This window comes from Bos indicus, chromosome X (assembly GCF_029378745.1).
Source record: "Bos indicus isolate NIAB-ARS_2022 breed Sahiwal x Tharparkar chromosome X, NIAB-ARS_B.indTharparkar_mat_pri_1.0, whole genome shotgun sequence".
In the NCBI taxonomy this organism is placed as follows: Eukaryota; Metazoa; Chordata; class Mammalia; order Artiodactyla; family Bovidae; genus Bos; species Bos indicus.
The window spans coordinates 16,547,870-16,562,638 of NC_091789.1; the positions used below are offsets into that span (position 1 = coordinate 16,547,870).

Genomic DNA, 14,769 nt, shown 5'->3' on the forward strand with positions numbered 1-14,769 from the left:
TATTAGGCAGAACTAGAAGTTGAAGGCTTACAAAAGAGAATTCAGACTGTTCTACAGCTGCTTATATTTTAAACTTGCTCTCTATATTTTTACACCCAAGCATTTCTTTGTCTCTTTCTGGGTGTAATTTTCAGTGTTAAATGGCATCAGAAACCCGAGGCTCTGGAGTTATCCACCTGTTCAACTTCTGATTTTGGAATGATGAATGCAATTTAGCTGAGGAACGTGCATGATCTTTATGGCCCTATCGATGGAGCTGCCGTTCACATTTGGCTAGGTTACAGGCAGCTTTTACCTGGTCCTCATCCACCAAGACCTGTGGGGAGTACACGTGCAAGTGGTGTGCTTCTGGGAAAGAGCTTTGAGTGATTCTGTCCATCCCAAGGTCGACTTCTTTAGGCACTGAGAAAAGCCTTCTGCACAAAACATACAAGCCTGTGTGGTGGACCAAGCAGTCTTTAAAGACCTCAGAGAAGTCCTGCACACGCTCATACTCAGTAACAGCAAGTGTTCACAGACCCTTTACTAGGCACGAGTCTGAGTGATTAACATGGAGTAATTCATTTAATTATTCTCAGTATCTCTGAGGCAGGTGAGAGTACGCTCATCCTCTTTAGGGATGAAGACACTTTTGCACAGAAACATTGAGCAACTCCTTCAAAGTCACACAGTTATAAGAGGCAGAGCTGGCATTCAAGCCTCCAACAGGGGGACTGTAGAGCTCATGCTTTTGACCTCTGGGCTGTATTGCCTTGCTTAAATGTTTTTGGGGAAAAGCCTTCTCTTGTCCTCCTGAAGCTCTTGGTTACTCTCCCCGCTTTTTTTTTTTACACTGACAAAGCATTCTCCTCCTGCTCCACATTAAGCTTCTTGAGGCTAACAATTTAGCTTCATTCCTTTCCCAAGAGTGGTTGCACAGATATTAGAAGGGCAAAGGGGAAGGGAGGAGGAGAGACACAGTCAAGCAAAGAACATGACTACCTAGGCGCATTTGGGCCCTCCAGTGGGGAAATCTGAGGAAAAATGATTTGGCCACCTGATGTGAAGAGCTGATTCATTGGAAAAGACCCTGATGCTGGGAAAGATTGAAGGCGGGAGGAGAAGGGGATGACAGAGGATGAGATGGGTGGACGACAGCACTGACGCAATGGACGTGAGTTTGAGCAAGCTCCAGGAGATGGTGAAGGGCAGGGAAGCCTGGCGTGCTGCAGTCCATGGGGTTGAAAAGAGTTGGACACGACTGAGTGACTGAACAACAACAAAAGGGTGTGGAGGGTCCATTTGCCCCCCACCGGGCTTAAGCTTTGGAGGAGTACCCGTGTTCAGGGCTCCTGAATCCCATCATTCCCCTCTGGGCCTTATTTAAACTGATTTGGCAGCTAATTGAGGGAAGCTGAGAGAGAGAGGAACAAAAAGGACTCGTCAGAAGTCTAGAATGAGGGGAGGTAGGGCTTTCCTGGTGGCTCAGCTGGTTAAGAATCCTCCTGCAATGCGGGAGACATGGGTTTGATTCCCTGGGTTGGGAGGATCCCCTGGAGAAGGGAACGGCTACCCACTCAAGTATTCTGGCCGGGAGAATTCCATGGACTGTATAGTCCATGAGGTCACAAAGAGTCAGACACGACTGAGCGACTTTCAGAGGTTAGAGGAGAGGAGAAGAGGGAGAAGAAGAAAGCACCGTCAAGGGGTTGGTATGGAAAGGGAAGGATGGAGGGAGAACAGAGAAAAGAGCAGAGAGGGAGGAGAAAGGAGGATACAAAGGAAGTGGCACGAGCTGGGGTGTGCAGGTGGCTAAAAGGGGAGACTGAGGGGAAAGGCAGGTGGAGGTGCTCTTCCTCCTGCTTCCTGTGACCCTCAGCCAGTCCACACCAGCTCTCGTCTTCTTCACTAGCCATCCTTGGGTGCAAGGCTCTTCCCTTGCTCTGGGATCCATCCATATGACCTTGCTCTTTCCCTTCTCTGAGCCACGAGTGCACTTAAGAGTCTGTACTTGACTCTTTTCCTTGAATTTTTACACATGCTATTTTTGAAAATTTATTTTATCCAAGTCTATTTGATTTACAACATTGTAATAATTTCTGCTGCACAGCAAAGTGACTCAGTCATACACATATATGTATTTTTTTCATATTCTTTTCCATAATGGTTTGTCACAGGATATGGAATACAGTCCCCTGTGTATACAGTAGGACCTTGTTTATCCATTCTATATATACTAGTTTGCACCTGCCAATCCCAAACTCGCAGTTTACATGCTAGCTTTTTTTTAGGATACTCTTCAGGGTTTGGGATCAACTCTTACAGCATTAATTCCACCCCTAATTCTCTTTCTAACCATTATAGGAAATTCTTTGTGCATTAGGGTGACTGACATATTAAGTCTCTTTGTTAGCACGTACTTTATTAGAAAGGAAATAAATATCCTTGTAGATGTGGGACGCGAGACAGAGAGTTTTTCTTGGGATGGAAGACACCATTTGGAGATGGCAGATGCTGGGGGAAAGGACCAAAGAACACCCAAGGGAAGAATGGTTGTAAGTGCCCCACATAACTCATTCACTTAACAATTCCCCAAGAGTTTATCCGCTGTATAAACCCAGAGATCCCTGATACATTCAAGTCTTTATATAATTATTCTTCTCTATTTATATGATACACATGACTTTAAGAAATACTTCTTAAATACTCCTGGGCATGAATAAGAAAGCTTTTTGGAAGTCACTTCAAATCCTTCTTAGAAGTAGGCGGGATATTAAAAAAAAATGGGGCAAAAATAGCAAGCTTTCCTCCTTGTTTATCTCCAAGATGCCTTACGAATTGATTTAGAGGGCTGTATTACTCCGTGAGTCACACATTTGGCTAATAGCAGGTACTGAAAGCCAGAATCCAGGAAAAGGACCTAACATATCCTGAGAAAATTCCAGGGGCACCTCACCCAGACAGTTCCTGTGTTCACTGGATTAGCAGGTGGGTTCTTTACCATTAGCGCCACCTGGGAAACCTATATATATATATATATATATATATATGCCAACTGCAGCAGACATAAAAGCTGTGGGTTTGATCTCTGGGTCTGGAAGATCCCCTGGAGGAGGGCATGGAGACCCCCCCCAGTATTCTTGCCTGGAGAATCCCACGGGCAGAGGAGCCTGGCGGGCTACAGTCCATAGCGTCACAAAGAATCAGACAAGACTGAAGTGACTTAGCACAGACGCACGTGTGCACACGCACACACACACATACATATTCATTCTTTTTTAGATTCTTTTCCATTATATGTCATTACAAGATATTGTCAAGTTCTCTGTGTTACACAGTAGGACTTTGCAGTTTATCTATTTTATAATATATATAGTGGTGTGTATCTTATAATCCCAAACTCCTGTTATCCTCCTCCCCTTCTCCCTCGGTAGCCACAGACTTGTCCTAGCCTCTTTCACCAAGTTCTCTAGCTTCAGAAGTTCAATCCCTTACCCACTTAGCAATTTTCTTCATTTCTGTCCTTAGACAATTTCTCTTGCTGCTGCTGCTGCTAAGTCACTTCAGTTGCGTCCAACTCTGTGCAACCCCATAGACGGCTCCCCTGTCCCTGGGATTCTCCAGGCAAGAACACTGGAGTGGGTTGCCATTTCCTTCTCCAATTCGTGAAAGTGAAAAGTGAAAGTGAAGTCACCCAGTCGTGTCCGACCCTCAGCAACCCCATGGACTGCAGCCTTCCAGGCTCCTCCGTCCATGGGATTTTCCAGGCAAGAGTACTGGAGTGCGGTGCCATCGCCTTCTCTGAGACAATTTCTCTTACACCTCCCCCTACTCTTCTGTTTCCTCCAACTGGATCGATGACCACTTGGCATTTACATTTACAAAGCAATTGCATTTACGTAAGATAACTCTTATCAAGAGCCCAAAGAGGCACAAGTATAATACATATATAATAAGGAGAGTGCCTATTTATCACCCACATTTACTGTCCCTTCCTACAGGACAGACTGTTCTAGGAACTGGTATATGAAGGGAGAGAGCCCTGTAAAATTTATCACTAAAGGTAATCAATGAGTTTTCAACTAATGCGCTCTCCGCCTCGAGGGTGAATATAACAAAAGTATGGGGAAAACATATTTACTCTGTAAATTTAGAGAATTTAATTTGCTGAATTTAATTTGCACTTTCATTGATTTCATTTAATACAAAGATTATATAATCAGGAAGTCAGTAGCAATTGAGGATACCAAGCCTAGTCTGCACCCATCAGGGCATTTTGGTAATATCTAGTAATGGCAGGAGATTCTCATTTAATTGAATTGGAAATGCAACATATATTAGCTTACAGAAACTTAATCAGAGTGATCAAATTAAAACAGGCCACTCAGACATACCATCCTGATTAAGGCACTTGCAAACACTCCACAATTATCAGAGATTTGTGGTGTTAATGATTTAAACTGAGGTATTTTTCTCTGGGGATTCAGCCCTGGACCTTTTTTTTTTTTTTTTTTAAACTGACAATTAGAAAACCCCATTCTTTATTTTTAAAAAATGCTGCAACAGTATTATTGACAGTAATTCTCAAAGAATGCAGGATAGGAAAGAGCATGTGTTGATGATTTTTTTTTTCTTTTAACAGTCACTGCCTTCTCTTTGGGATGAGGAACATTAATCTCAAAGCTTTAGCTCTTAGGAGTGGTAATGAAGTTTGGCAATGGTGAAGTGACCATTTTTAAATGTATTAGGGGAAGACTCCACTTTTCTGCTTTCTGCAAAGCAGCTCCACGTTCCACGGAAAGAGGTTTGCTTATAGCCCTATTTGAAAACCACTTTGAGTGAACCAGCCTGTTGTCCTGGGTAGGAGACTACAGAAGTAGGCCGTTTCTTTTAAATGTGTTCTTAATAGACCATTATGAACACTAGCTTGGGAGACGTGAATTACTCCTCCCTACCCCCACCCCGCTTTAAAACCCATCTTCCCAGCCCACCGCCCTTAAAATGCAGCAGTAGTAAATTACCTGGAAAGGATCTCGGGTTTCTAGTTTCATTATTTGTGTGAATAGTGGTGATGAGGGCTTGTCTAGCTGTTTGTTTCTACTTTAGTCAGCAAAGCCAGTCCCTACATTTAATCACAGAGAAAATGGAGATTCAGAGAGGCTAGGTGACTTTTTTAAGGTGGCAGAGTGAATAAGGATGAGGTTCAGGGCTAGAGCCCCAGTCTTTCAACTTTCAGGGTTTTTTGTGTTTCACCCACTGATGCTTGGGCCCAGCCCAGTCTCCATTAGGACAAGTTTCAAGTCATTGGAATCTGCCTTCAAAGGCTGATGTACTATAGAATACTCGAGTCAGTTAATGGAACTAAGGACCACGGTGGGCACAGAGTAGAGGATGAAGAGGAGAAGGGGCTACTGTGCTGAGACGGGGTGGGAGATCTGACTTCCAACAGGCCCGGCAGCAGCCTGCTATGGCAAGATGGTTAAAACCAACATCCACGAAAAGCGTGATCAGGCACTATTTCCCAGATGCTAGTTCAGAAAGGCAGGGACAAGTGATGGGTTAAAGTGAAGGGGCCTGTGGGGTAAAAGCATCCTAGCATGGTTCCCTGCACCTGTCTGTAATCTCAGGGGAAAGCCATGAGTCCTACACTTGGTTCCATACCCAGCTCCCCAACATAATTCTCTTTGTTTAAAATAATCTTAAGGACCCAGGAGAAGGAATCACTTATTTATTCATCTGTTCATTGAAAACATAGTGCTAAGTCATTTAACCGTTTTCACATATTGAGTTACAAGGCATTCACTTTATACTCTTGCAATAAAATGAAACAGGAGAGTAAGTAGTCTTTCCCAGAGTGTGTTGAAGACACTTTATTCTGTTTCCTACAGACAGTTTACAGAAGTGTTTCATATCAGTGCATATACTAAGAGCATGATGTGTCTGGGTATACTGTGGACGAAAAAAAATTACCACCTATTCTTCCTTAAGGATTCATAGTGCTGCATTAGCTGGAGAGAGCAGCAAAGAGGTGGAAAGTTAACAATAAGAAGGAGAACTGTTACTTCCACAGTTTTGTCTTTTATTACCCAGCATCCTGGAGAAGGCAATGGCACCCCACTCCAGTGCTCTTGCCTGGACAATCCCATGGATGGAGGAGCCTGGTGGGCTGCAGTCCATGGGGTCGCTAACAGTCAGACACAACTGAGCGACTTCACTTTCACTTCTCACTTTCATGCATTGGAGAAGGAAATGGCAACCCACTCCAGTGTTCTTGCCTGGAGAATCCCAGGGACGGGGGAGCCTGGTGGGCTGCTGTCTCTGGGGTCGAGAAGAGTCAGACATGACTGAGCGACTTCACTTTCACTTTTCACTTTCATGCGTTGGAGAAGGAAATGGCAACCCACTCCAATGTTCTTGCCTGGAGAATCCCAGGGACGGGGGAGCCTGGTGGGCTGCCGTCTATGGGGTCGCACAGAGTCAGACACGACTGAAGCGACTTAGCAGCAGCAGCAGCACCCAGCATCCACACTCCTCCAGTTGCATCTCTGGTTGCACCTTCTTTACAGAGCACACCACTCTGTTCTTTGGATCCTAGGTATCTGTGGCTATGAGCACCTTCTCTGCTTGAAAATAAGATGCTCAGGACCTTCCTGGTGGTCCAGTGGTTAAGACTCTGTGCTTTCAATGCAAGGGGCATGGGTTCTATCCCAGGTCCCACATGCCTCGTGGTACAGCCAAAAAAAAGGAAAAAGAAAAAAAGATGCTTAAGAGCAGTAACTGAATCTCTTTCTGTTTTGGCCCTGTTTTCTCCACCTCCTCTTACATCCACCTTTCTACTCCCATCCACTCCTGCATTTGGTATTGTAGCCATCACACACCAGATGTACAATATTTACTGATTGACTTAATGAAGACACGAGTTCCTGGTTAAATGCTAAACGGGTATTGTTCAAGAGGATGAAGGGATGCTTTCAGGCTGCATCAGGAGAGACATGAAGGACGAAGTGGCATATTAACTGTGTTCTGCAATGTAAGTAGTAACAATAACTCCATTTAGTGAGCACTCATGTGGACCAGGGGCTTCCCAGGTGACGCTAGTGGTAAAGCACCTGCCTGCCAATGCAGGAGACACAAGAGATGTGGGTTCAATCCCTGGGTCAGGAAAATTCCCTGGAGGAGGGAATGGCAAACTACTCCAGTATTCTTGTCTGGAGAATCCCATGGACAGAAGAGACGGTGGGCTACAGTCTATAGGGTCAAAAAGAGTCAGACATGACTGAAGTGACTTAGCACACACACACACGCATGTGGACCAGAATATTTGCATAAGTTATCTCCCTGACTCCTCAAAGGAATTCTAGTAGAGACAGCTTCAATTATTACTTCCATTTTAATGGATAAGGGAACTGAGGCCCAAAGATGTTAAGTAACTTGCCCCATGCAGAGCTGGGAATGAACCTATTCCTATCTAATTGAAAGAGTGGGCTCTTTCCAACAAACTAGGATTTAGACAGGTGTAGCTGAAGGATGGAGGCCACTCAAGATGGGTGCAATGATGTGAAAAAAAAAATCAGAATGTGGCAGACAAGGAGACCAGTATAACTAAGGGAATGACACTAGATACTTGTGAGAAAGCAAATTAGTCCGTGAACATAAAACACTGGAGAGAGTTTAAAAATTATAATGAAATTGTGTATAGGATTACATAGGATACGTACAATGAAGAAATATATTAGAAAAGCTCATTGGCCTTCTAATGGTATTCAAAATAACAATACAGGGCACTTCCCTGGTGGTCCAGTGGTTAAGACTTAGTACTTCCAAGGCAGGGGTTCAGGTTCGATCGCTGGTCAGGAAACTAAGATCCCACATGATGCAAGGTGTGGTAAAAAATTAATAAAAAGTTGAAAAAAATAATAACAATACAGACTTTGGCCTAAACACCCACCTGACTGTTTTCCGGGAGAAGATGGCTTAAGCAATTAAAATAATCCTCTCTGCAAGTTAATGGTCTTTTCCTCCCCTCCAGGTTTCATTACAGCCTAGCACAGACGCCAGTTTAAGGAAATGGAGTGGAAATTGTGTGCATTCATCTAGTCTTCAGAGCAGACGCCAGTTGAGGAGCATTACTCAAAATCTGTGGCATTTTTTTCTCCTCCAAGTATTTTAGGTTCAGCCTGGGTTTAGGGATGAGATCTCAGGGAACAATCACTGGTCAGTCAGCTTCCTTTCATCTCTTCAGAGCAATCTGGCCATAAGAAGGGAGGCATCTCTTTTATTTACTTCTTCTTCTTCTTCTTCTTCTTTTTTTTTTAACTGTTTTTGCTTTTTAAAATATTTATTTATTTATTTGGCTGCACCAGGTCTTAGCTGCAGCACGTGGGATATTTGATCTTATTGTGGCATGTGGGATCCACTTCCCTGACCAGGGGTTGAACCCTGGGCTCTGCATTGGGAGAGTGCAGTCTTACCCACTGGACCACCAGGGAACTCCCTGGTTTTAAGAGCTTGTGGAAGTGGCACAGTGGAGAAAGCCTGGAATCCCATACTGTGCTTCCTCTATATCCTTAGGCTGGGACTGTACCAAGGGTTATCAAACTTATTCTAAGCATTCTTTGAAAAATGAAATGTAGTCAGACCTCAGTATAGAGAATAGATTAAAATGGAGTCACCCTCATTCTCAGCAGTCTCTGAGGTGCTGCTTCTGCACCCAAGGGTTATTCAGAATATAGATTGAAAACCACTGATCTAGACAAAGGAAGGATGCAGTAAGTGCACTGTGATGGCTCCCTGAGCCCAGATAGCTTCTTTAGTCTTTTTAACCCTTTTCCCATCTGTTAGAAGCCAAACTAGGAGTGGAGAATTGTGACCAAATGGACAGGCAGATTCCTCGCCAGGAGACAGACATTTACAGGGCAGGGAGTATGTGGGAGGGAGAATAAACCTTTTTCTTGGTCCTCCTAAAGCTTAGCACAAAACGCCTTGTCCATTGTAAGCATTAGGTAATGAATGGGAACCATGACTCCCACTTTAAAAGAAATTTAAAAAAACCTAGCAGCCATCCACAATATCATGCCTTTGTTTCTTCCTTGCCACCAAGTGGGTGACAGAGAGCCAGACTGAATTCAGGTAAAAAAAACCCCACGCCCTCCCAAATGAATGTGTTTATAAGGATAAAGCCGGCTTATGTGCATTTCATAGAAGGAGGAGCAGTCCTGGGAAACAGATGTGGGTGGGTAGAAGCAGCGAACTATTTTCTGATCAAGATCACAATGGAAGCAGGTGTCCTTGGGACTACTGTGAAGGCATAGAACAGCCTGATCACTCTTCAAGGTTCCATAGGCACGAATGGGAGAACTGAAGGTAAACAGGCAGAGGCTGAGTACAGAGCATCTCATGAAAGCCCGTGGAGAACACACCTCCTCCTCAATCATGAGAAAGCAAGACACTGTGAGGACCCCTTGGAAGCAACCCCAGCACTCTTCCGTCATTGTGCTCTGTGACTTCAAAAAAGGAGAATCAGTGCTCCTGGCTCAGGTCCATAGCCAGGCATACTCAGAACTTGTCTCTGCTGAGGTGCCTGGACAGCCACCCTGAAGGGGACCCTCCGGACTGGGTATGATCCATGCCACCAAAGCAAGTGATGAGCTCTCTTTGAACCAATGTCAGGGGTAGTTTTCAGATTAAATGAGAAAACATATGCATTTAAAGCACTTAGAATAGGGCCTGGTGCGTCTCTGATGAGATTACTCAGTTCCTACTCTTGCTGACTAATTATCAGCCCATTGATGACCATCCCAATGAATTTACAGAGCATTTATCATTATTTACAATCATGATAAATGTAGTCATTGTTTTTCTCTCTAAAGGCAACCCACTCCAGTATTCTTGCCTGGAAAATTCCATGGACCGAGGAGCCTGGTAGGCTACAGTCCATGGGGTCGCAAAGAGTCAGACACGACTGAGCCACTTCACTTCAAACTTCAAAACTATGTTCAGAATTTTGTAAAAGTTGCTTCAATTTTCTTATAAAAACTTTAAGCTGGTGTTAGGGTACAAAATTGTTTTCCTTAAAATAAAATTATTTGACTATAAAAAAAGAATAGGGCTTGGAGTATAGGGAGCACTTAATAAATGTTACTGCCTATTTAAAAATTCCTGGTCCTTGGGACTTCCCTGGTGGTCCAGTGGTTAAGACTCCGCCTTCCAATGCAGTGCACGTAGGTTTGCTCTCTGGTCGAGGAACTAAGATCCCACATGCCGTGGGGCAACTAAATCCTGACGCTGCAACTAAGATCTGACACAGCCCAGACATGGTTGGAGTCTTGGCGCCATCATCTGTTACCTACGTGACCTGGAACAGGTCAATATCATCTCAGATTTCTTGTCAGTAAAAAGAGCTAATAATAACCTTTTCTTTATAGACCTGTTGTAATGACTAAACAGGATAACATTACGTAAAGCACTTTGCACAATACCGACATACAGAAAGCACTCAATAAATTGTAGTTAGTAAAAGCATCATTATAGTAGTGGCGGTTTAGTCATTCAGACATGCCCGACTCTTTGGGGCCCCATGGACTGTAGACCACCAGGCTCCTCTGTCCATGGGATTCTCCTGGCAAGAATACTGGAGTGGATTGCCATTTCCTTCTCCAGGGGATCTTCCCAACCCAGAGACTGAACCTGGGTCTCTTGCGCCTTCTGCAGTGGAAGGCAGATTCTTAACCACTGAGCCACCTGGGAAGCCCCCAAAGCATCATTATATATTTGCTATATGTGAGGAATGGTTCAAACGTTTTCAATGTATTGTTCTATTTAAATAAATTTTTTCTCAAATGTTACGTTTCAGTGTGGTCTTCTCCAACCACCTTATTTAAATTGACAAATTTTCTGTCTATTTCACTCCTTATACCTCTGCCCTGCCCTTTCTCAACCCCCTCCTTAAAACTAATTTCTAAAACACTTAATGAATAGTTTTCTTGTTTAATGACAGTATCCCTCCACTAGAATGGGTGTGAGGGTAGGGAATTTGGTTTGTTTCCTTCTTTGTTCAGAGCCTACAATAGTACCTGATATTTCACAAGCAATCAGTAAAAGTTTTGAATGAATGAAGACTTTAATCCTCAAGAAAATCCATGAAGCAGACACTGTTAGTATGTCCCTTTCACAAGTGAACAAACTGATGCACAGAGAGATTTAGAAACTTACCAAGGAAGTGCTGGGATTTGGAAACAGTGACTGGGCTCCAAGATTTGTCATCTTAACCATAGCACTATACTGTTTTTTTAAAGAGCTCATGGAGGGAGAGAATGAGGAGTGGGGTGAGGGGAGAAAGGAGAGGAAGAGGGAGAAAACATGAATGAGAGAATGAGAATAATGGAAAAGAGTGTATGCGAACCTATGAAATTTAGACTTTATTTTTCATTTTGCTTTTTGCTTTTTTTTATCCTCCTCCTCCTCCCCATGAGAGTATCTACTTTTTTTTTTTGCTGATGAAACTTCTGTGCAAGACTTTGGGAATCTAGCTTTGACCTTTTGACAAAAGCAGTGATCATTCATTTGTCCCCAAAATATCATCTTTAGAGGACACTTCCATTGTCCAACTATCGCTCCATTGCTTTTATGTGTCTTTTGAACGAAGCTAAATGGGTAGGAATTATTTACACATTAGGTAACTCATAGCTATTCAACACTGTACTAGAGGTTCGAACCTGTTCAATAAGGCAAGGAAAAAGATGCATCCATATTGGAAAAGAAGAATAAAACTATCTTTATTCACAGATGACATTCATCTGTGTAGAAATCTAATGCAATCTTCAAAAAAGCTCCTGGAATTAATATGTGAGCTTAGCAAGTTAGTAAAATATAAGATTGGTATACAAATACCAACTGTACTTCTATATCCTAGATATCATACCAAGTAAAGTAAGTCAGACAAAGAAGGGCAAATATCATATCATTCTGCTTATATGTGGGATGCAAAAAAAGGATACAAATGAACTTATTATAAAACAGAAACAGACTCACAGACTTAGAAAATAAACATGGTTATCAAAGGGGAAAGATGGGGAGGAAGGATAAATTGGAAGTGTGGAATTGAAAATACATACTACTATATATAAAATAGATAACCAACAAGGACCTACGGTATAGCATAAGAAATTCTGCTTAATATTCTGTGATGACCTATATGGGAAGAATCTGAAAAAGAATAGACACATGTACATGTACAACTGAATCACTCTGCTGTACCGCGGAAACCAACACAACACTGTAAATCAACTACAGTCCAATAGAAAAAAAGGTTTTTTAAAAAAAGGAAACTTGGAGAAAAACAACTGGAAGTTAAAATAATAGAATACTATTTGCCATGCCATCCAAAGTAGGAAAAACTTAGGGGATACATCTGACAAAAGACAGGAAAAATGTGTACACTGAAAACTACAAAGCATTGCTGAATGAAATAAAAGACAATTTCAATAAATGGAGAGATATGCTGTGTTCATAGCTTTTAGACTCAACATCATTAAGATTTCAGTTTTTCCCATATTTGATACACAGGTCGAACACAATCCCTGCCAAAATTTCAGCAGGTCTTTTTTCTTTTTCTGGAAATTTACAGGCTGATTCTAAAATGCATATGGAAATGCACAGGACCCAGAATATCCAAAACAACTTCAAAAAGGAAGAATAAAGATTCATACAATATTGTAAAGTAATTAACCTCCAATTAAAATAAGTAAATTTATTTAAAAATAAAATAAAATAAAACTGGGGAAAAAAAAAGATTCACACCATCTGATTTCAAAACTTATAAAGCTGGGTAATCAAGACTGTGTGGAACTGACATAGAGATAAATATAATATTGATCAATTAAGAATCTGGAAAAAATAAATATATATTATATATAACTGAGTTTTGATTTCAACAAAAGTGCCAATGGAGAAAGGATATTCTTCTTCAATGATGGCACCAGAACAACTAGATGCTGCTGCTGCTGCTAAGTCACTTCAGTCGTGTCCGACTCTGTGCGACCCCATAGACGGCTGCCCACCAGGCTCCCCCATCCCTGGGATTCTCCACTGGAGTGGAGTGCCACTGCCTTCTCCGGGTCTGGAATGAAACCCCGGCAATAGAATTGCAGAAAGCTCCCATGTGGTTCTAATGGACAGCCAAGGCTGAGAACTCCTGCCTTCAGGGAATGCAAGTTGTTGAATGTGAAGGGTTACTTTTATTCTCTTCTTCTTTTTTTTTTTTCTGGCCAAACCGTGCAGCTTGCAGGACCTCAGTTCCCTGACCAGGGACTGAACCCAAGCCATGGCAGTCAAAGTGTGGAATCCTAACCACCAGGCCACTAGGGAACTCCCAAAGCAATGATTATTCTAACATCAACTTCCAAATACTGATTTCCCACCTCTCACCTCCATGATAACTCACATTACCTTTTACTTTTGGAAATGTGCCATTATTCCAAAAACCTACGTTTACAAACTGGAAAAGAAGGTCAAAGCATGTTCAAATTTCCACCATTCATTTTCCCGCTGAACCCAACCAAAGAATGAAACACTAAGGAAATGAAGGGAAATTATCCTGAACAACTAGATATCCATATGTAAAAACAAAACTTTGATCTTTGCTGCTGCTACTGCTAAGTCGCTTCAGTCGTGTCCGACTCTGTGTGATCCCATAGACGGCAGCCCACCAGGCTCCCCCATCCCTGAGATTCTCCAGGCAAGAACACTGGAGTGGGTTGTCATTTCCTTCTCCAATGCATGAAAGTGAAAAGTGAAAGTGAAGTTGCTCAGTCGTGTCTGACTCATCGCGACCCCATGGACTGCAGCCTACCAGGCTCCTCCGTCCATGGGATTTTCCAGGCAAGAGTACTGGAGTGGGGTGCCATCACCTTCTCTGCTTAAATACGCTACAAAAATCATAATCCAGAAAAGAAAAAAAATGAAAATTGAATTTCAACAAATTAAAATTTTCTTCTCTACTTTTAAATGCTTCTACACTCCAGATTTTTAGTCAGTGTTGGATTCACAGTAATTATTTGGCTAGCACTGTGTTTCCATACTCTCTTAGAGTTTGCAGCTCTTCTACTGCAAACCATAGTGGGCCATGCTTGATTGGTTATTTGTGTGAAAGACAACAGATTTGGCCTAGAGGCATTAGAAGATGCCATTGATTTAGGCTCTGTAATTCCTTGAGGTCAGAAAGAACTGAGCCAAAAGTAAAAAATATTGAGGTATAAGGGCAAGATGGAGTACTGATAGATAGATCGGTGGGGGAGGAGGGAGGAAGGGATGGAGGGAGGGAGAAAGAGTTCCAGAGAGAGAGAGAGAGAGGGACTGTGATGGAGAGACAGAGATTTTTTACCTGGAGGAAAATGGAGGAGTCCTGTTGAACATCACCCTTCCTTGCATCCCTAGGCCTTCTCAAGTGAGATAGAGGAATGGAATTCCAGCCAGCACCTGGAAAGTGGATGTAACCTGAGCTCCACCAGAGCAGTGTCGATGAGAGTTCTCAACTATGTATGCCACAGAGGAAAAAGAAGAGTTATCGAGGACCCCTGTTCTAGAAAGCAGCATGTGGAGTCCATGATTTTGTGTGGCAGGTGAGGAGGGAGAAAAATGACTCCTCCCGTCTAAAGGCTCATGAACAGAACCCTCTTCTTGACTAAGCTGGAGAACCAGGAGCAGTCAGATCCTTAGGGGGGTTTTATTAACATGATGGTAGTTGGTATATTAACCATCACAGAGATGTGGTGGTGTATCTACTAGGAACTA

The 14,769-nt window shown here is 42.7% G+C and overlaps 1 protein-coding gene across 2 annotated transcripts in view; it reads right to left on the reverse strand.

The window, feature by feature from the left end:
* HS6ST2 (heparan sulfate 6-O-sulfotransferase 2) overlaps nucleotides 1–14,769 on the reverse strand; it is a 404,806-nt gene that overhangs the window by 25,164 nt on the left and 364,873 nt on the right. The gene's annotated exons all lie outside the window — the stretch shown is intronic.